The sequence below is a fragment of the Lynx rufus genome, unplaced genomic scaffold (genome assembly GCF_022079265.1).
Source record: "Lynx rufus isolate CCGP_SWC_20201006 ecotype Redwood Valley unplaced genomic scaffold, mLynRuf1.p SCAF_14, whole genome shotgun sequence".
Classification (NCBI taxonomy): domain Eukaryota; kingdom Metazoa; phylum Chordata; class Mammalia; order Carnivora; family Felidae; genus Lynx; species Lynx rufus.
Genome location: NW_025814828.1, coordinates 24,886,190 through 24,909,062, shown reverse-complemented (window position 1 = coordinate 24,909,062; position 22,873 = coordinate 24,886,190). Strand labels below are relative to the sequence as shown.

General features: G+C 36.4%; 1 protein-coding gene and 2 non-coding genes across 3 annotated transcripts in view; 2 read left to right on the top strand and 1 right to left on the bottom strand.

Moving 5' to 3' along the window:
* Window positions 1-22,873, bottom strand: part of IL1RAPL1 (interleukin 1 receptor accessory protein like 1) — a 666,390-nt gene that overhangs the window by 519,311 nt on the left and 124,206 nt on the right. The window lies entirely within an intron of this gene.
* On the top strand, window positions 1,858-1,937 carry LOC124509723 (small nucleolar RNA U2-19). Its single transcript, XR_006961501.1, has one exon. It is a non-coding gene; the product is annotated as a small nucleolar RNA U2-19 (small nucleolar RNA).
* On the top strand, window positions 2,111-2,180 carry LOC124509722 (small nucleolar RNA U2-30). The gene has a single exon (XR_006961500.1). It is a non-coding gene; the product is annotated as a small nucleolar RNA U2-30 (small nucleolar RNA).

Sequence of the window (22,873 nt, the reverse complement as noted above, 5' to 3'; positions counted from 1 at the left end):
AGTCCACCTGGTAGGAAAATTATTATCTCATAAAATGTTTTCACCAATTTCCTCCTTTGCTACAGTGACTGCTCCAAGTATTTGAGACAAGGGCTGGGTATATAGGTGGTAAGGGGACCAAAGGGAGTTTATGACAATTTTCATTTTTCCATTTTCACAATACACCCAACTATAAGCATTTGGAACAAAATGACTACATGCCTTCTCTCCCCCGAGCCCTGGGTAAGTATGCATCTAAAAATATATTTATAGGCTCAAAACATGATCAAATCTTTACTTAGATGTTAAAAGACAAGTCTTTCTATAAATAAATGACTGATAAAAGGTTCATTTCCATTCCCGAGGAACATACAGACACCAGTGTTGAGCATTACGATACCAAAGTGGAGTCTAGGGATGTGTTTGGGATTCTTTGATAAATGGTCTGATGGGGTCCAAAGAGGTTAGATTGGGAGAAACAAGAAAGTAACTCAACTGGTATCTGAAGAGGAGAACAGAGGTTCATTTTTCTTCATCTCTCTATGCTGGCTTCCTTTACTTTTTATTTTCAGAAGTGCTATCATTGAAAATGCCTCCAGGGTGTAAAAGGAATACAGGAAAAGCAGGGGATTGGGTAGAAATTCCAGATACCAGTGAACTTTGAGGCAAAGAGACAGGAAGAACAGATGGATGTACCAAGATACAGAAGGAGGGAAGGAAGTTAACAAAGTTCTTCTCAAATGGTTATTTGTAAGCACTGCTTGTATTTTAAAATGAAAATGTTATATTGTCGAGATTCTGTTGCTTTTGAAATTCATTCAGTGGCTGTTAATTCAGGGCCTGCTGTGATTCAGGCTCTGAGGATCCTGTCCCCAGGTCCAGAGAAGCAGATAGACTCTAAGCCCTTGTTACTTAGTGTGTGGTCTGGGGCCTGCAGCAACCGCATCAGCCGGAATCACAATCTGCATTTTTACAAGATCTCTACATAATTCTTATGCATATCAAAGTCTGAGAGACATTACTTTAAATATATGACTATAGGGGCGCCTGGGTGGCTCAGTTCGTTAAGCGTTGGACTTCAGCTCAGGTCAGATCTCACAGTTCGTGGGTTTGAGCCCTGCATCGGGCCCTCTGCTGACAGCTCAGAGCCTGCAGCCTCCTTCGGATTCTGTGTCCCCCACCCCTGCCCTTTCCCTGCTCACACTCTGTCTGTCTCTCTCTCTCTCAAAAATAAATGTTAAAAAAAGTTTTGAAAATAAATATATAACTATAAAAGTGTGTGAAACAGATGTGCCTTGACACTACGAGAACACAAACTCGTAGTTTGTAAGGGAGATGGGGTGTGAGTGAGGACAAATGATTGATGGTTTGATAAACCAACTAAATATTTGGGACTCTGAGTAATGTGGAGTGAGTTACTGATGGCTTTTAAGCATCTGTTTTTCACAATGTGGAGAATCGTTTTGAGGTAGGAAAGGTGGCAACAGAAAGATGCCCTGATCATAGTATTCAGGACCCAATTTCTTCAAACCTGTGGTTGTGTAAATTGTATCTTACTTATTTTTTTGTTTCAAAGATACAGAAGAAATCAGTATCATCCTTAAACAGAATTAGATTGTTTTTACTCATTTTGTGTTCTAGAATGGAAATCTTTTCTTTTTAACCAAGCACAAATCAGTAGTTGTTTGTGTGATCATTTTTCTAGTCAGAATGGACTGGAGAGAGAGGCCACTATTTGCTCTTTTATGCTCAGCCGCAAGGCAGCAAGAAATAAACGTCATAGCTACACAGAGGATATAGTGGGACTCCTAAATGAATTTAGTTTAATTTTTTATATTTAAAATATTTAATTCTCTGAGATCTGTTCTTAGTGAAGTAGATCAATGATGAAAATAGCTGAATCTGAGCATCAGAAGACCTTCCAGTCTGCCTGATGCATGATCTTCATACTTCTGAGAAGTAAAAGTAATTTAAAGCAATAAGGGCTTATGTCTGGGATTGTCAGTGTGTGAGTATGAATGTGAGCGTGTGTGCATGCATGTTTATAAAAGTGACAGCAGAGAACCAAGGACTGGCTGATGGATGAAAGAGATGGGAGGGTATATGTGTGTATGAAACGCTCATCAGTGCTGAGCAGTGATGAGAAGGTTTCATTGCTGACCTTTGTGACTATGAAGATTTCTACACTTGAACTGAACTCAGAATTTTAAAAAATAAGATATTTAAGATCACGTTCAGTACCATTTTCACAATATCTTATGCAACCCCTGCTGCAAACCTTTTTCTTGTTGTTGTTGTTGTTGTTGGCAACATTTTAATAAAGTTTTTAATTTAAATTCCAGTTAACATACAATATATTAGGTTCAGGTGTACAATATAGTGATTCAACATTTTCATACAAAACCTGGTGCTCATCACAGCAAGTGCCCTCCTTAATCCCCATCACCTATTTAACCCATTCCCCCACCTACCTCTCTTCTAGTAACAATCAGTTTGTTTTCAAGAGTCTGTTTCTTGGCTTGTCTCTCTCTTTTTCCCCTTTTGCTTATTTGTTTTGTTTATTAAATTCCACATATAAGTGAAATCATATGGTATGGTATGGTATGGTATGTCTTTCTCAGACTGATTTCTTTCTCTTAGCATAATATTGCCTAGTTCCATCCACATCATTACTCATGGCAAGATTTCATTCTTTTCATGGCTAAGTAATATCCCGTTGTATATGCATACCGCATCTTTATCCATTCATCCCCCTGCTGCAAACCTTTAATCTCAGCCTGAATTATCTACAAATACATACTTATCAGAGCATAAAGTTGTCACAAACTCCAAGGGCTATTTAAAGCCTGTGCTGAGGCACATAGCACTACTACCAATATTCAGACAAATCACAACCTTAAGTGACTTTTCCTTCAATCTACCTTTAAATTTCTAGGAAAGAACCTTGTTTCTGCACCTCAGTCCTTTCCCTGCTACTTCTTTGTTGACCTGTTTGATCTCTAATCACAATGCACACCTATCAACATGTATTTTAGATGAGAAAACTCAGGCTCAGCTCAGGCTCCATGCAGCCTGACCACCATAGGGAGCAAGTAAGTCAAGACAGTGTTAATATCTCTATGTTCCATACAAATGGGAAATATGAGTAAATTTTTCTTGCATTTTAGTAATCTTGATTCTTTACACCAGGGCAATGATATGTAATTTCTTTACTTATTTTGCTATAAAAGACTATTTTTTAAGAGTAGTTTTAGGCTCACAGCAAAATTGAAAGGAAGGTACAGAGATTTCCCATACACCCTCTCTCTCAACACATGCGCGGCCTCCCCATCAACAACATCCCCCACCATAGTGGCACACTTATCACAACATGAACCTACACTGACACCTCATAATCACCCGAAGTCCATAGCGTAGCTTAGGGTTCACTCTTGGTGTTATACATCCTATCAGTTTGGACCGGTGTATAGCAAACCTTGTGTTAACTAACTAGAATTTAAATAAAAATATGAAACCACACAAAAAATGTATAACATAGTATCATACAGGGAATATTCACTGCCCTAAAACTCCTGTGCTCTGTCTCTTCACCTCTAGCTCCCCACCCTTAACTCTGGCAACCACTGATCTTTTTATTGTCTCCATAGTTTTGCCTTTTCCAAAATATCATATAGATGGAATCATATAGTATGTACCCTTTTCAAACTGACTTCTTTCACTTAGTAATATGCATTTAGGTTTCCTCTATGTCTTTTTGTGGCTTGATAGCTAATTTCCTTTTAGAACTGAATAATCTTCTATCATCTGACTGTACCACAGTTTATTTATTTATCCACTCACCTATTGAAGGGATGTCTTGGTTGCTTCCAATTTTTGGCAATTATGAATAAAGCTGGTATAAGATGTGTGTGTAGGCTTGTATGTGGACAAAAGTTTTCAACTCCTCTGGGTAAATACATACCAAAGAGTAAGTAAGTATCAAAGTCCTATAGTATCAGGCTTTCAGATTTGTTCTTCCTCTTCAATGTTATGTTGGCTTTTCAAATCCCGTTTGTTTGTTTTTTTAAGTTTCCTAAAATCCAGTTGTCAAAGATGCCACCCTGTCCTCTGAGATCGAATCTAAATTTTATTTTAGGAAGTCAGAGAAGTTCAAACATAGACACAAAGGAGTTTTCTCAATTTATGTTTTAAAAAATTACATGTGAATGCAATTTTGAGTAAACCAATGCTCCTAATTCCCTGTGGTTTTTATTTAAATTAAGCTGGTACAAGAGTATGGGGAAACAAAGAATATGTACACAAATATAATCAATCCTGCTGCTGGAGCACACAAAGTCACACTGAGACACTGAGTGTGGCTCTTCACTCTGAGTTTTTAAGAAAGAACACGGTTTCACTGTCATCTCAATCATCATCATCAATAACTACAGCTAATGTATATGAAAATGGTGGCTATGTAGGTCTTTTAAATACTTTACACATATTATTTATTTAATCTTCACAACGATCTTATGATGAAGACATGGTTGCCCTCACTTTTCAGATTAAGAAACAAAGTCAAAGAGCAGTTAAATAATTTCCCCAAGGTCACACAGCTATTAGGCAGCAGAGCTGTTATTGATCAGCCTTAAAAATGTGAGTGATTGATTCACAGAATAGTTTAGAACATTTTTTAAATCAAAGAGGTCTAGGTTCAAAACTGGGCTCTAAGGATTAAAGTACAAACTCATGAGCATAGTGATTAAATTCTTTTAACTTTAATTTGTTCATCCATAAAGCAGAAACCATATCCCTGACTAATAGGTGCCTAGGAAGATGAAAAGAAATAAGGATGTGAAGGTGCTTACCATTGGTCCAGACGCATAGAATGCGCGCAGCAGAAGTTAAATGCTTTTATTATTACATTTCCAATAAAATCTCTGTTGGTTGTAGCAATCAGCACTGCTATATAAACTATGCTCTCTACATGAACTTCATTCAATTCTTGACGTGTCAAAATAGTTACCAATATTTTCAGTAAAATTTTCCACCATGTGTTATGTATTCCCTGGCTCATTAGACCAAATGTACTGAATCACAAGATAATCATTAGGAAAAACAATGGTACTTGTGAACAGTAGAAATGAACGCAAATGTAGCTGGTTAAGGGAAGGACAGGTAAATGCCTGTTGGATTAAGCAATTGTTCTTAACTCTGGAAGGCTAAATTGTACTAGTGGGGATGCCTGATTTGTAGCTCAGAGATGCTCTTAAGGACTAAAGCAGTAGGTATTTTCCACCTACTGCTCATACCTCAAGGCCTGCCATAATCTCACCCATGGCGGAATGAAGCTTGGAAACCTGGGCCGACAAAGATGACAGTGTTAAGTTGACCCTAATGTCCACGCATATCCTCATTCCCACACAAAGAGAAAGCACACAAAGCAGTAGGCCCCCTTCTGTCCTGACTAGCTGAGGTTTTTTATTCTCTGCATCCAGAATCTTCCCTAATTGTCATTTTCTTTTGTGAAGTTCCATTGGCTGCTGCTGTACCCAAATTTGTATTTTCTAGTATTCTACAATCTTCTTTCTTTAGTGTCCCATAACGTCTCTCATATATATGTATTTGTTGAGTCCATTGTTTTTGGAAATGGGAAAATCACCGTAGGTCCCATCTCCCTTATTCCAGGAGTTTTATCCCCTCTCTCTCTCTGGATTAAAGGAATAGTTCGAGGTAATGAAAAGAGGTTGGGTCAGCTACTGGGAGACCAGGGCTTTATGAGTCACAGCCCCAGATGTATGTCTTACTAGCAGTGACAAAGTTACCTACCTTTAAGGAATTCAAATTCCTTGCCTATAAAATGGGAGAACAATTGTACCCATGCCACTGGATGGTTGTGATGATTATTTAAATGAGTTCACAGATATAAGGTGCTATTACTATTATTATTTATTAGTGCAATCTTTCAAAATCTTGACTTCCTGACTAACTGAAACCTTCCCATGCACAACTCATTCATTAGGGAATCCTCATTATTCCCACATCGCTGACAATGTTGAATTTTACCCAAAACCTATGATCCTAGAAAAAAGCAAAGTTTAAGAAATTTCCCCCTCCTTTTGTATTCTAGGCAACAGCTTATCATAAAAACCCACACTTCCCCATATGACTTAAATAAAACTCAGGGATGCTCCTTTGTTGACCTATGACAAGGCCAGACACAGACCCTCCAAATTCCCATCTTTGCTTCATAAATGATTAAACTGCTGTCCCCATTGATCAGCCAGAACAAAATGCCTGTTAGCTATAATTTGGTTAAGATTCTCTCCTTCCCGCAGGCCCCCAACTTTGACCTACCCTCATCCTGAGCCATCACTAAGCCATTTCTTAATAGCCCTTCCACAGTGTAGGCTGGCCTCAGGGTAAAACCTTCTCTGATCTGCTTTCCCATCATGCCATTTCTGTTCACACCACCTCCCTACACCCTGTTCTTGCTAGCTCTGTTTTCTCCTCTATGTAAAAGAAAAAGTCTTTTTGCCTAATCCCTGAGAGGTGTGCAGGTCTTATGGTCAGTATGGTCTCTCTATAACAATAGTCCTCCTTCTATTGCAACTGCCCCACTCTTTGTAATAATTCATCTAAATAAAGTTCTTATCAAGTTCAGATTAAAAAAAAATTTTTAGCACCTTCATATTCAAATTCTTGCTCTCCCTGAAGGAGAACTTCAAATTCCACTTGTGCAGGAAACTTTCTATGACCACCCCAGAATTCCTACCACTGTTTATGATCCATTTCTTTCACACTGCACTTTTTATTTTGCATCTTATTACATGCATAATTTATCTCTTCTGCTCAATGCAACTGCCCCAGGAGATCTCTGCATATTTCATTCTTTGATTTATCATAGTGCTTAGAACATTACACAAATAATAACTTGGTTTTTATAAAGGAAATGAAGAATGGACTTAGTACATCTACAGAATCCATCAAATGGCAGTAGACAGTAAAACGCAGTCAACAAACAGGTGACTTTAAACTATTATGTCACGTATGATACAGTTTGAATCAGATAAAATATACAAAGTACTTATAATCATGCATACAGAAGGCATTCATAAAGGCTAGTTTTCATCATCATCATAAGAAGCAGCAGCACAATCCTCTTTTCATCTGCATTAAAGAGATGTTTACTTAATAACAGCCAACTTACATAATTATTATGTCTGAAATTAACCAGGGAATACTAACTGATTTTTTCTCTCTTATATAATTCTTTAAATATAATTTTATTACAGTTTGTATCACAGTAATGAAAACTGACTGTGACCATTCTGGTGTCAAACAACCCCTCGGTACAAGGATAGACATGTAGCTAACTTATTGCTGCTTTTAGTTTTTCATTTGGTTGTTCTTTTATATTTTATATGCCAGAGGGAGGAAACAAGCTTTTCTCGAGAGTCTATTACATGCTATGTACTGTGCTGGGTGCCTAAATATAATTCAACTCTCATCACAATTTGAGTTAGACTAAAGGAAGTAACTGTGAATAGTTAACTTGCCCATGGTATCATTTTAGGAACAACAAAAAAATCCTGGTTTAGATTAGTATCCACACAATAAGCATTTCTTGAAAGAATAGTAATGGTTTATTGGCTTTTGGAGATTCTGTTCTTTTAAGAATAGCGTTGCCCTCCCCCACACGATGAAGAGATGCTATTCAGGAAACTTGCAAATATCAGAATAGCTTTAACTGTTAAACATTTTATTGCATTAGAAAACTTTAGCCCTGGAAGGAGTCATAGAGTTCCCTAAGATACAAGTCTGGGTTAAAAACATTGGCCTAAATCAGGTTGGAAACAGGACCATAATGTAACGTCACCTTGCTCTGATCCAGACTCTTTCCACTATATGGCACTACCTCACATAATTGATAAGTCCCTTTCCTTTTCACTTTCTAAACATTTAAAGTATTTCTAATATTGCACCTTACAGATAATGCTGCAAAGAGACAGCTTAGTAACAAATGCTTCCTTCCTTCCTTCCCTCTCTTCCTTTCCCTTTCCCTTTCTCTCTCTCTTACTCTCCAAGATTAATGCTTAAGAAACACTCCCTCTACAAGAAGACCAGGCATATTTTTCTTTTTCACTCTCTCTCCTCCCTTTCTACCTCCTTTCTCAAATGTATTTATTTATTTTTCTGTTATCCTCTTCTTTTTAGGGGGTATGTCTTCTGTTGGCATTAGTCTTCCAAGCTGTTTCGGTATTCTATTTATTTTTTCATATTACGTTTGGAAGATTCCAACTTTAAACTATTTTACTATGTGTTTTATAAATGAATTGGTACATCCCGATGTTTACAGCAGCATTATCAACAATAGCCAAATTATGGAAAGAGCACAAATGTCCATTGACTGATGAATGGATAAAGAAGATATGGTAAACACACACACACACACACACACACACACACACACACACACACTAGATAGATACACACACAATGGAATATTACTCAGCCATAAAAAATAATGAAATCTTGCCATTTGCCATGGCATGGATGGATCTAGAGGGTATTATGGTAAGTGAAGTAAGTCAGTCAGAGAAAAATGAATACCATACGATTTCACTCATATGTGGAATTTAAGAAACGAAACAGATGAACATAGGAAAATAAAAAGAGAGAGGCAAACCAGAAAACACACTGTTAATGATAAAGAACAAACTGAGGGTTGATGGAAGTTGGTGATGGATGGGCTAAATGGGCGATGGGCATTAAGGAGGACATGCGTTGGGATGAACACTGGGTGTTGTATCTAAGTGATAAGTCACTAAATTCTACTCCTGAAACCATTATATATGTTAACTAACTGGAATTTAAATAGAAACTTGAAATAAAAATAGTGGGGAAAAAAGTAAATGAACCTCCAGACTCTACAAGCTTTTAAAAACACTTCAGTTGACCCTATATAAGAAAGTATATTGTGCTTACTTTAAAAGAAAATGATATCATTTGAATTACTATGAAGAAAACAACCGCTATTATAGCTCATTGGGATTATTATAGATTAATTTGATAATAATGACTATAAAAAGAATTTTAAACAAAATAGTTACATTTTAACTTATTTTATGTATAAGCTGAAAGCTGTAAAAATATTACTTACATAACAGGTTTATGATTAACACTAAAATAACATGTAGCTGAATTATTTAGAATACATTCATTAAATACATACCCAATTTAGCTTTTGTTTATTCAACATTTCAAAAACTGCTCATTAATCATCTAATACTATGTACTAAATAATGCAGAATTACTGATAAAACCAAAATAGACAAGATGAAGCCTTACCTCAAGTAAGTTACAGGCCATTGAAAAAGAGTGTCAATATAGCCCAACAGCCAAATAAGCATAGAAGAAACAACGTCAGAAGCAATCTGACCTCTAGCGAAGAAGGGACTGTCCTGAACTAGGAGGAAAGCACTGAAGGCTGACTGGAGGGGATGGGTTTTTGATTTGCACCTTGAAAGACAGGTAGACTCTGAACATGCAGAGATCTGATGGATGTGCAAAGCAGATGGAGAATAAGTATAGAATGAGGTATTCAGACAGGAAAGTGGGAGTACAGCTTAGCAGTTTGCCTTTCAGATCTTTCATAACTTGACAATAATCATCTTTTATTCAAATGACTTTGCATTAGCAAAATGTGCCTGTGTTATTTAGGATAAAAGCTAGCAGCTGTAAGAGTAAACCTCAGGATTTTAGTGGTTTAACTTAAATGATGGTCATTTCTCACTCACAGAAGCATGCAATGAGAATTGTTCTGGTCAGTGATTAGCTTTCGCCCATGATGTGATTTAGAGATAAGAGCTCTTTCCCTCCAATGGGGCATAGGCATTCTCTGTCTCTAAGCAATTACTGTGGTAAGAACAGGAGAAAGAATATTCATTTCCTCACTACTTTGGCTCTGAAGTGACAGTTCCTCCTTTCCCTTCATTGGTGAGAACTAGTCATGTGGCTTTACCTAGAAGCAATAGGGGCTGGGAGGTAAACAGTTCATGAACACCACAGGTTTGAATGGCGCAGGTCTACTTGTACATACAGTTTTTACACTAAAGTACTATAAATATATTTCTTCTTGGGTCTTTCTTTCTTTCTTTCTTTCTTTCTTTCTTTCTTTCTTTCTTTCTTTTTCTTCCAGAGACAGAGAGTGAGAGCAAGGGAGGAGCAGAGGGAGAGGGAAATAGAGAATCTTAAGCAGGCTCCACGTCCAGCAAACAGCCCATCATGGGGCTCGATCTCATGACCATGAGGCCATGACCTCAGCTGAAATCTAGAGTTGGATGCTTAATCGACTGAGTCACCCAGATGGCCCATCTTCTTGTGATTTTCTTTTCTCAAGCTTACTTTATTATAGGAATACAGTATACAATACATACACAAAATATGTGCTAATTGACAATTTATATTACTGGTAAGGCTTTTAGTCAACAGTAAGCTATTAGTAGTTAAGTTTCTGGGGAGTCAAAAGTTACATGCAAATTTTTGACTGCAGAGGAGGTCAGCCTACAGAATGGGAGAAGATATGTGCAAATGATACATCTGATAAGAAGTTAATATCCAAAATATATAAAGAACTTACACAACTCACACCAAAAATAGAAATAATCCAGTTAAAAAATGGGCAGAGGACCTGAGTAGACATTTTTCCCAAGAAGACATTCAGATGGCCTATAGACAGATGAAAAGATGCTCAACATCACCAGACCACACAAATGTAAATCAAAACCACAATGAGATATCACTTCACACCTCTCAGAAAGGCTAAAATCAGTAAGTCAGAGAAAGACAAATATCGTATGAGTTCATCTATATGTGGAATTTGAGAAACACAAGAGAAGAACATAGGGGAAGGGAAGGAAAAATAAGACAAAAACAGAGAGGGAGGCCAATGATAAGAGACTCTTAAATACAGAGAACAAACTGAGGGTTGATGGGGGTGAGGGGGGAGTGGGGTGAGTTAAATGGGTGATGGGCATTAAGGAGGGCACTTTTCAGGATGAGCAATGGGTGTTACATGTAAGTGATGAATCACTGGGTTCTACTCCTGAAGCCAAGACTACACTGCATGTTAACTAACTTGAATTTAAATTGAAAAAACATCAGATATTAAGGAGGTTTGTAAAATGCCAAAAAAAAGACAAAAAAACAAAACAAAACAAAACAAAACAAAACAAAACAAAACAAAACAAAACAAAACAGGTGTTGGTAAGGATGTGGGAAAAAATGAACCCTCACATATTGTTGGTGGTAATGTAAACTGGTGCAGTCACTGTGGAAAACAGCAAGGAGGACCTCAAAAAATCAACTAAAGAATCACCATATGACCCAGTAATTCCACTACTAGATATTTATGCAAACAGAATTAAAACACTAATTCAAAAAGATACATGCACCCTAATGTTTACTGCAGCATTATTTACAACAGCCAATATACAGAAGCAGCCCAAGTGTACGTCAGTAGATAAATGGATAAAGGAGATGTAGTATACATACACAATGGAGTAACACTCAGCCATAAACAAGAATGAGGTTTTGCCATTTGCAATAATGTGGATGGACCTACAGGGTATAATACTAAATGAAATAAATTAGAGAAATACAAATACCATACGATTTAACTCACATGGAATTTAAGAAGCAAAACAAACAAAAAGAAAACGAGATAAACAACAAATCCAGAATCTTAAATACTGACAACAAACTGGGGTTGCCAGACGGGAGGTGGGTGGTTGGAATGCGTAAAACAGGTGAAGGGGACCAAGAGTACCTTATCATGATGAGCACCGAGCAATGTATAGAACTGCTGAATCATTACACTATACACCTGAAACTAACATTATACTGTATTTTAATTATACTCCAAAAAAAAAGCAGTAAAAAGGAAATCCTTGACTCCAGACTGTTTTTACCAAAGAAATTCAATTAACAAAAAATGCACAAACATGACAGGTAAATTTGTGACTACATAAGAAGCCCTGCCCCTAATCCCTGCATCGATCAAGGGGTAACTACAGTTGTGGACTGAGCAGCTGCTGTCCAGCAAGAGCTCAAACTATATGAAGGAAAGGAGACTCTTTCCCACCCAGTACTGTTTGGCAAAGTACAGAAACATGTATATGAAAATCTTTCTTAGATTCCAATTAATGGGATACTTGATACATTTATATCACAGAGCTTCATGTATATTGGTAACTGTGACTCCAAGAACTGCAGTCAAGTGGAAGACTTAACCACTATTACAGGAGAATTGCTGAAATCCTCTGCCATTATCTTCTAGGAATGTGGTTATACACCAGAGTAGAGCCAAACAAAACCAAATTCTCAGACTGAATTGGACTTTAATCAATGACGAGGAATGATTTGAGTAAGAGTAACAGGTCATTATAGATGTTTCTAAATTAAACAGACAAAAACCATGGAAATGTTAGGATTCCTATGAATTAGAAATGTGGGATCCTAGTTGAACTTCTGAGGATGGAAAAGTCCACCAAACAAATTTGTATTTTTTTATGTAACTGTATTTCACACATATAAAAGCAGCCTCTCTAGTTTTATTTCTCTGGAAAATCACCTTTTCTCAACATCTTTGTTATCTTTGCAGCATTTTGTCCTTTGACACCTAACATTCTACTCTATACATTGTTCCTGAATAATCCCATTCACTGTTATAGGTTCCAGTGTCATCTGTGTGATTAATGCCAAATTCTTATCACCTTTCTGTCCCATATTTCCAATCATCTCCTAAAACCTGCCAACAGATATCCCATAGATACCTCAAGTCCAACTTTACCAAACCTTAACTGCTACTTTCTGGGCACAAAATCTAGCAGCCTCTCCAAACCATCCCTCCCCCCACCCCACCCCCACACACCATCCTTGCCATCCTTGTTGTCCTGATATTGTTCACCCTACTCCAGGTCCTCATGTGCTTCATGGGGAGGCTGAGAACCTTCTAAGTGCAGGGTTGAATCTTGAATGGTCATAAACAGTCATATTGACAGTGATCTTGGCCCCCTTTCCAGTGATTGGTTTATCCATGGGCAATTTTTAACAATAGGATGGTGGTTGGAAGTGTGCTCTGGGAGCTTCTGGGAAAACGGACCTTGCTCTTATTTAGGGAATATAATATGGACCAATTCTTTGTCTGTAGACACAGGGGTCTACACATGATGCCATTTGTGAAGCCAGGCAAAGAGGTCAAGTCATTTGCAGAGAATGGCAGAGAGGAAAGACAAAAAAGGAAAAAAAAACTGTACCTGATAATGTCATTGTAGCTGCTGAATTGCCAGTCCTGGGCCTTATCTACTTCTGGAATTCTTGTTAGAGAACATAATACATGGGGCATCTGGGTGGCTCAGTCGGTTAAGTGTCTGACTTCAGCTCAGCTCATCATTTCGCTTTCGTGGGTTCAAAACCCAGGTTGGGCTCTGTGCTGATAGCTCAGAACCTGGAGCCTGCTTTGGATTCTGTGTCTCCCTCTCTCTCTGACCCTCCCTTAATTGTGCTCTATCCCTCTCTGTGTCTTAAAAAATAAAATAAAATGTTAAAAAAGAAAACATAATGTATGTCTTTGTTACTTAAGTCACTAGTTACTTGGAGTAAAACAAACAAAAACCACCTCAAAATTCAAATCCTCCAGACGAAAACCAGGCCCCCACTCCATGAATACTCACATGTAACAACTAATCATATTATGTGAGATACACCTAGGTATATTTCAGATCTGTTACCTCTTCTTCAAACTCACTGTCTTACCTTTGTTTCAGCCTCTTGTCTGCCATCAAAAACAGCACTTCTCTAAGCATTTGGGGTAAAGAACCTCTTGACTCTGTTATTTCCAATCTATACATTGAATGGTACCAGCGTAGAAATTCTCTATAACTTCTAACTTTATTTAAAATAATAAATGCAGATCTTACAACCATAGAGCACATTCATTTATACAGTGTAAATAGCTTGTATACGTACACAATTGTTGCTCTGAGTGTAACTGTATTTCTTACAAAACGTTTATCAAATGATTTTGTTGAATAAAAAAAGCATATAAAAAAGGTAGGTCAAGACTATTCAGTTTATTTAACTCAGAGAGAAATTAGATTAATATAAAAGGATCTAATTATATACCCCAAATGGAAAATATCATCAAAACTATTTCATTACATTTGTACTAAGCTTTTTTGCTTTAATCTAATTTTAGCAATGTCATAGCCAACCAGTAAACAGTGAATAGCCTACTACCTCTTTGCTGCCCCCATAACATATTGCTTTCATGTTAATGGATATTTTTCACATCTCTGCTATTTCACTCCCATCCTTCATGTTTGGTGTTGACAAGTGCTATTGGTTTCATTATTCTGAAAGGGTTATATGATTAGCTAAATAGCACCATAGCAACAATATCTAAGTAGAAACATTCTGTTTTCAGGTTATATTTTTAATCGGGGACTCATAAAAGTTGATGCATAAAAGAAACATGACATGTTCGTGACATTCAGAAGCCATGGTTTCACTTAAAAAGTTTAAAATGCATTTTTACATTTTTTTAAAAAAGGACATATGTTTCAGCGTCATTCTTTCATCCTTAATTTGACAAAGCAAACCTCAATTAAAAAAAAAAAGCTCAGTATGTACTTTGCAATCCTAAGTGATATATTGAAAAATAAACATTTTAAACAAATAATAGAAATCACAAGACTTAGAAAGCAGGGCATAGAAACAGTAGCATTTATATTCACATTTAGAGTATGTGTCAAGGTTTAGTGAATAAAGCAAATGTGTCCTTCAAGAGATGGCATTATGGAAAACAGCATAATTTTCTAAGGGAACATTAACAGTAAGGACTCATTAAAAATTCCATAATTTTCTGTTGACACCACAACACAGGAGTGACTACTGATAGTACTTCTATATTTAAAATAATACCTCTTAACTTTAAGAGACAAAACAGATGAACATATGGGAAGGGAAGCAAAAATAATATAAAAACAGGGAGGGGGACAAAACATAAGAGACTCTTAAATATGGAGAACAAACAGAGGGTTCCTGGAGGGGGTATGGGAGGCGGGATGAGGTAAATGAGTAAGGGGCATGAAGGAATCTATTCCTGAAATCATTGTTGCACTACATGCTAACTAACTTGGATGTAAATTAAAAAAAATAAATTATAATAAATAAATAAATAAATAAATAAATAAATAAATAAATAAATAAAATAATACTTCTTACATGTTAATTTGTATTTTTTTATTTCCCTGATAAGCAAATTCTACTGTATAATTTGAAATAAAGTCTATGAAGTTCATAATGAATCTGTGGTGTTTATATCCCAAGAAGTCATAGGTTGATATATTGGAGTAGAACCCAAGGCTGAACCCAACAGATGATTAAGAAATATATAGTAAGATCTTCTAGTTAAGGCAAGAGTAAACTATTTCTTACATCTTACATAGAATTCATAAAATGTCTTTAATTTGCATATTCATGTTGAACTGTCCATTTATAATTCATTGGATTTTTTAGGTCTTCCAGATGGAACAACAGATGCTAACATAATGACTAAAAGCTTTGGTCAAGCATTTTAAGAAATGAAAACATTAATTCCTCTTATGCAAAAGCCATATATTTTGACATGAATAAAACCAAGTCTATTTCTATGTGGTTTTCTCATAGGTAGTTCTAAAAATTCTTTTAAATATGTATTACACAATGTCCACATCAATTGCAAGTTACTTTGAAGAGTTACCTCTTGATTTTACCAAGAAAGAGACTTCAAAATTGTAGGAGAGACAAGTTAGAATTCTGGAATACTGTATACCTAGTGGACCTGTTCAGAGTGTGAAGATAATAAAAGCTCTTCCAAACAGTTAAAATCTTTTGAACATAAACATTCATCATTCAAAAATCTCACTATGTAATTATTAAGTTGTCATATCAAACCCTAATATTTTGATTTTCTTAATTGCTTCCTGGTTTTTAAACCATAAAATATCTTTGAAAAATGTGAGCACTAAAATAATGAGCATAATGGAAAATCACTAGAGTCTCCATGACCTTCCTCCAGCTTGTCTATGCCTACACATACCTCAGAGGGGAACTGATCATATTTTTCTTAAAAGTTTATTTATTTATTTTGAGAGAGACAGAGACAGTGCAAGTGGAGGAGGGGCAGAGAGAGAGTGGCGGGGGGAGAGAATCCCAAGCAGGTTCCACACCATCAGCACAGAGCCCGATGTGGGGCTCAAACCCACGAGGCTGTGAGATGATGACCCAAGATGAAATCAGGAGTCCGACGCTGAACCGACTGAGCCACCCATGTGCTCCAAATCTATCTTATTTTAAAAACCTCCAAAGAAGATAGCACCAGCAATCTCTCCCAGTATTGAGCAATGAGTTGTCTAGGAACCATTGTCAAATGCTAAATTCATAGAGCTATAAATTGAATCTCCTCACTTAAGTAGAAAGGATATGTGGAAAATGTAAACGTACTGTCATGTAGCAGTAAACAATTAAAAAAAATAAAACCTTCTAAATCATGATGAAACCTTTACTTGATGTATTTTTAGTGCAATAACTTCTACTTGCTTTTTCATTATTGTGAATTTTCCCAATTCTCTTTTTTTATTTTTTTTAAATGTTTATTGATGAGACAGAGAGTGTGTGTGAGCAGGGGTGTGGCAGAGAGAAAGAGGGAGACACAGAATCTGAAGCAGGATCCAGGCTCTGAGCTGTCAGCAGAGACCCAACATGGGGCTTGAACCCACAAACTGTGAGATCATGACCTTTTTGAGATTTCTCCACACATATAAACCACTCCTTAGTGATCAATGAGTACTACTCAGTGATTTATATTGATGATAATGTCATTTGAAATACTGGGTTAGGATTATAAATATTAACATTCCACTAATTAAAACAAGCAAAGGTAAAGATTCACAGATCAGACCAAATCATGATAGTGGACACTTCCATTTCCACATTTCTTTATAGCCTGCTTTCACATGTTTCGGCTAATTTACTCCTTACTATAGCACTGTGAGTGGGTATTCACGGTCTCAACATTACGACTACACTTAGTGAAGTCAGGTGATTTGGCCAAGGTCTTTTAGCTCGTGAGTGACACAGCCACCAATGGAACTACACCCAAGGTTCTGGGTCCTGTGCCTTCCCCTTACACTTTTCAAGACAGCAATCACATTCACGTTCTAGAGCAGTGCTGTCCAATACCAATATAAGGCAAGTGACATATAAAATTAACAGTTTTGTAGTGGCTACATTTTAAAAAGTAAAAATAGGTAAAATTAATTTAGTAATATTTTGTATTTAACCAAATATTATAACTTCAATATGTAATCAATACAAAGTTACAAATTATATATTGTGCATTATTTTCTCATACAAAGTCTTTGAAATCTGGTATATATTTTATCCTTACAGCACAGTTAGGTCCAGTCTAGTCACATTTCAAGTGCTCAATAATCACATGTTGCTAATGTCCACTGTATTGGACAGCGCAGTTCCAGACGTTTCTCTAATTAACCTCTAAGCTAACCATTCTATGAAAGAATATTTATTGGTCAGCTCTTCGAGCAAATAAAAGAATGGAACTTAATTAGAAAAGATGATGATGATTTGTATTTAAAATTATAAATTCATGTACTTTGAATTGCATCCTTGGTAAAATGTAGATGATAAAGCCTATAAATCATTCTGCATGGTGACTGCCATATGGTTAGGAGTCAAAGAAAAAGTATCTGTTTCTTTCCCAATGAGGTAGGTATGAGTTTGGTTAGTGGTCTGCAAGGCCAGGAGCTGTACAGCTCTCATACTGGGATCAGACCAGAGGGATGGCTGGGGACAGGAAGATTGTACCATTTCTCATAGGCAAGCAGTCCAAAGGATTGCACTGGTAAGGTCATCATAATGAAAACATTCTAGTACACTGCAAATCCAGTGCTTTCAAAAGCAGCAAGAAATCAAAGGCTAGCTCTTGCTGATAAACTATGTCAGGCAACAATACAACACCAAAAAGTAGGCCATAACATTCAATCAAATCAAAACATAGATATGGGGTAGGTTGTACTGCTGATTGAGCATTCTTAATATGGACACTCGCACACAGAACCAAAAATGGCATCCTTCTTTTAGGGTTTTAAAATGTCACTCATCCTTTTAGGCATGGCTAATTTATAACCTGTATCTATGGATTCTGGTATTTGACATTCTTAGGGATGTCATATGGCTTTGTTTTTTGTTTTTGTTTCTGTTTTTTTTTAAATGCTATCCTGACCCAGGCTCAGTTGAGGCCCTGGCTGGAGGCCACTCAGTGAGCAATGAAAAAAACGAATGCTTTTCAAGTGTAATTTATAAAATCTAGAATAGCCGGTGCATAGAAAGCACCTGAAAAGTTCTTAAGGGTGAGTAAATTGAGGTTATGTGGATTCAATGAATAATTATAAATAAGAACTTAGAACAGATCCTGGCACATAGTAAACAGCATTAACTATTGTGATTACTAATGTTTATTATTGCTTATATTGATGGAAATTATCCAGAGGAATAAAGCCTTATTTTCCCCATGGCTAGAAATGGCACATCCCAAATTTGCTATTGATATATTTTAAAATATCCTACAACATTTTCTGCTTAAGAGTAAAAACATCATACTTTTTATTCAAAGTTACCATGCCTTGACATTAAATATTTGCTTGATTAATACATTTTGGCAATTCACTCAATATAGTGAGAGATCAAACAATAAATTAAGGTAATTAGTGTCAGCATAGTTATCATTAGAAAATACTCATAAGAGAGGTCTTTTGCTCTAGGTACTGAAATCCACATCAGGATTGGACAGCCAAAATGATTAAACTCAGTTTCACTATATTGATCAGCTTTAACCTCTTTGAATTCAAAACTCTGAATTAATCTAAATGATTTTTGAGCTGCAAAATATGGCAGAAAAACAGCTAAGACTATCTGTAATATGATTCATTTTATAAAAAATAATATATGTGATGGTTGTTGTGGGCATAAATCCTAGCACACTGATTACTGAACACACAAAGTCAAGTCTGGAATTTATCAATTCGTGTTATCAATTTCATCAATTCTTGTTAGGTTACAGTCAGTAGAGCACACATGAGGCTATGAAATGTGTCGGTAAAAATAGTTGTTTAAAAGGGAAGATAAAAGGAACTGTTTGTTAAGGAAAATAAATAAATAAAAGGAATCACTGAGCGCCCCTGGGCTTCGCTACAGAAGCACCATTTAATTACATCAGTAACAGAAGAATTAAAGGACTCATAATAAAATGTGTTTCAGTTGAACTTAAATGATAAATCTTTCATAGTGATCAGCAGAGCTCATATGAAAAATACAACGCCTGTCTATTAATTATCCAGTAGAGTAAATCATAAACTGAAGTTCAGGAAATTAAATTTTATTCCTAAATTTCTCAGCATGATGCTTTGTGATAAAGCCACTTAACCTTTCTTTGCCTCAGCTTCCTCATCTATAAAAAGAGGAGGAAGATGTACTTTTTGAGAGCATATCTTCAACCTCTGGTTGATTGGGAAGTAGTTTAAATATAATGCTACATTAACTCTGTTAAAAATGTTAAACCAGGGGCGCCTGGGTGGCACAGTCGGTTAAGCGTCCGACTTCAGCCAGGTCACGATCTCGCGGTCCGGGAGTTCGAGCCCCGCGTCGGGCTCTGAGCTGATGGCTCAGAGCCTGGAGCCTGTTTCCGATTCTGTGTCTCCCTCTCTCTCTCTGCCCCTTCCCCGTTCATGCTCTGTCTCTCTCTGTCCCAAAAAAAATAAATAAAAAATGTTGAAAAAAAAATAAAAAAAAAATGTTAAACCAAGTATAAAAATGCTACTAAAACCATCACATCCTTGTAGCAGTCACTTCATTGTTTTTGTGTTTTTTTTCAAGTCAGTATTCTTTTCTTCACTTCTCTGTTTTTGCTGACTACTGCATTTTGTTGGGAATTTCTTTTCCTGATGTAACAATCCATTTTTTTAACCAGTACTTCACTTAATGATCTAGCCCTACAAATTAAATGGCTTTTCTACTAGTCTGACTCATTTCAAATTTTTTGCTGGAAACATGGTGTTATTTTGTTCTTAATCTTTCTTCTAAAACCTCCAGAAAAATGTTTCAGCCAGAAGAAAAAATAAGTATTAACGAGATGAAAGGGAATATCATATAATTTAATCAATACTTCTAGGGAAAAAAATCTATATAGTGTGTAATTTTTTCCTCAGATGTAACAAATTCAAAACAATGTATCATAACTTACATCTGTATTTTTTAAATCTAAATAGGGACTAATGTACAAAGAGCCAAGCTGGTCTAAATTATTTTGGAATTACTAGGTCTATTATGGACCATCTCTGGACACAACATTTTCCCCATCCTCGCAAATAATCGGGCAGGGGATCTGTGTCAAAGCTACGGTCTGAGTATGAGTTAGAGTTTAGTGTAAGGAATCCTCAGATATAGAAATTTATATGAAAACAAATTTGAACATTTTCACATTTTTATTTAGCAATATTGAAGTATGGAAAATGGTTATAACACCCACAATAGATTTTTATGAATATCAAACCACATTTTACAATGTTTAAGAAATCATACTCTTTAGAAGTACTGGACATCTCTTCTTTATATTCCTTGAATATTTTTCCCCTTCTTTGGGCACATTTTACAATGTTTAAGAAATCATACTCTTTAGAAGTACTGGACATCTCTTCTTTATATTCCTTGAATATTTTTCCCCTTCTTTGGGCACATTTTACAATGTTTAAGAAATCATACTCTTTAGAAGTACTGGACATCTCTTCTTTATATTCCTTGAATATTTTTCCCCTTCTTTGGGCACCTCAACTTTTCTTTGGAGTACTACTCCCCTCCTCCTCTCATTTCATTTAGTTGGGTTGGCCCATTACCAAAGCAATCCAAGAAATATCTAGTACATTTAAAAACATACACACTCTGAATAAGCTAATCCACTCCTAGGTAAAAATTCTACATAAATGCCTACTATTACGCAAAATGAACAGTGTGCGTGTGTGTGTGCGCATGCTTAGGAGATGGTTAATGATAATATCACTTACATTAAAAAAATATGAAAACAACCCTATCAATAAACTGGGAGATATTCATGTAACAGAATATTATAGCATAAAAGTAATAAATCAATGACAGATAAATGAAATAACATGGATGAATTTTAAAAAAATAAAGTTTTTATTTTAATTCCAGTTAGTTAACATACAGCATTATATTCCTTTCAGGTGCACAATGCAGTAATTCAACAGTTCCATACATCACCCTGTGCTCATCATGACAAGTGCACTCCTTAATCCCTTCCACCCCACCTCTTAATCCTACATCAACTGGATGTAGGGTATATAGGATCTCTCTCTAATGTCTTCATAATTTTCCTATAAATGTAAAACTGGTCTCAAATAAAATGCTTATTAAAAAGAAGACATCCCTTTGTAAGTAGCTCATGTTCTTGTGGAAGAACAGGAGTGTCAACAGTTACAGTGCAATGTGTAAGGGCTGCAGTGGGGATTCTAAAAGTGCTATGAAGGCATGAAGAACGACGGGCCTCAAAACAAAGGGAACATGTGAGTTGTGCCCTGAAGAAAGGGTAAGAATCAGCTCTGTGACAACGCGTAAGAAAAAGCATTCCAGAGGGAGCGAACCAGGTAGAGGGGCTCAGAGGGAGGATATTTGGAGAACAGTAAAAACTTCAGTATGGCTGAGGCTTACAGAAGAGCGTAGACGATACAGATTGATGCTAAAAACACCTTGAATTTAACAAAATAATAATGTTGAAAGTATACCCAAAGTGATAAGCAGGTTTATTATTTTATCCCTGTGGTCTGTTTTCCTGAAGCACTACTTCACTTAAGTAGACACATGCACTTTTAATAAGTGAAAGATCTCCTAATATTGGGGCACCTGGGTGGCTCAGTCAGTTAAGCATCTGACTTCAGCTGAGGTCATGATCTCTCAGTCCGTGAGTTCGAGCCCTGTGTCGGGCTCTGTGCTGACAGTTCAGAACCTGAAGCCTGCTTGGGATTCCACGTCTCCCTCTCTCTCTGCCCCTACCCCCCTCATACTCTGCCCCCCCTCAAAAGTAAATAAAACATTAAAAAAATTTTCACAATATTGCCTGCACATTTAGCCACCTTATGAAACTAGAAATTTCCTTTCCGCTTCACATGCAGGATTCTTTCTTATTTTAAAGAAGCATGTTCTAAAACACTTCAAAATATTTGCTTATCATCAGCTAATGCAGATGCACTAAAATTAAATGATATCATGCTGTGCATAATATTTACATCAAGTACAATATAATCATGATTTGCAGAAAATCAAGCTACAAAACACTGGTTAATTATGATCCAGAGAACAGCCCACCTTTGCTGCTTTAGTGACAGATATAATTTGGGTTCTAAGAATCGTTCTTTAATTTGGTTACAGGCAAAGTAAATGTGCTATGGTGTCACACTAAAGCAATGTTATAAAAAACATTTTTAGGGGCGCCTGGGTGGCGCAGTCGGTTAAGCGTCCGACTTCAGCCAGGTCACGATCTCGCGGTCCGTGAGTTTGAGCCCCGCGTCAGGCTCTGGGCTGATGGCTCGGAGCCTGGAGCCTGTTTCGGATTCTGTGTCTCCCTCTCTCTCTGCCCCTCCCCCGTTCATGCTCTGTCTCTCTCTGTCCCAAAATAAATAAAAAACATTGAAAAAAAAATTAAAAAAAAACATTTTTATATAAAAGTCATAGACTTTTATTTTAATAAAAGATGCATTTTAATACATCCTATTTTAATTAT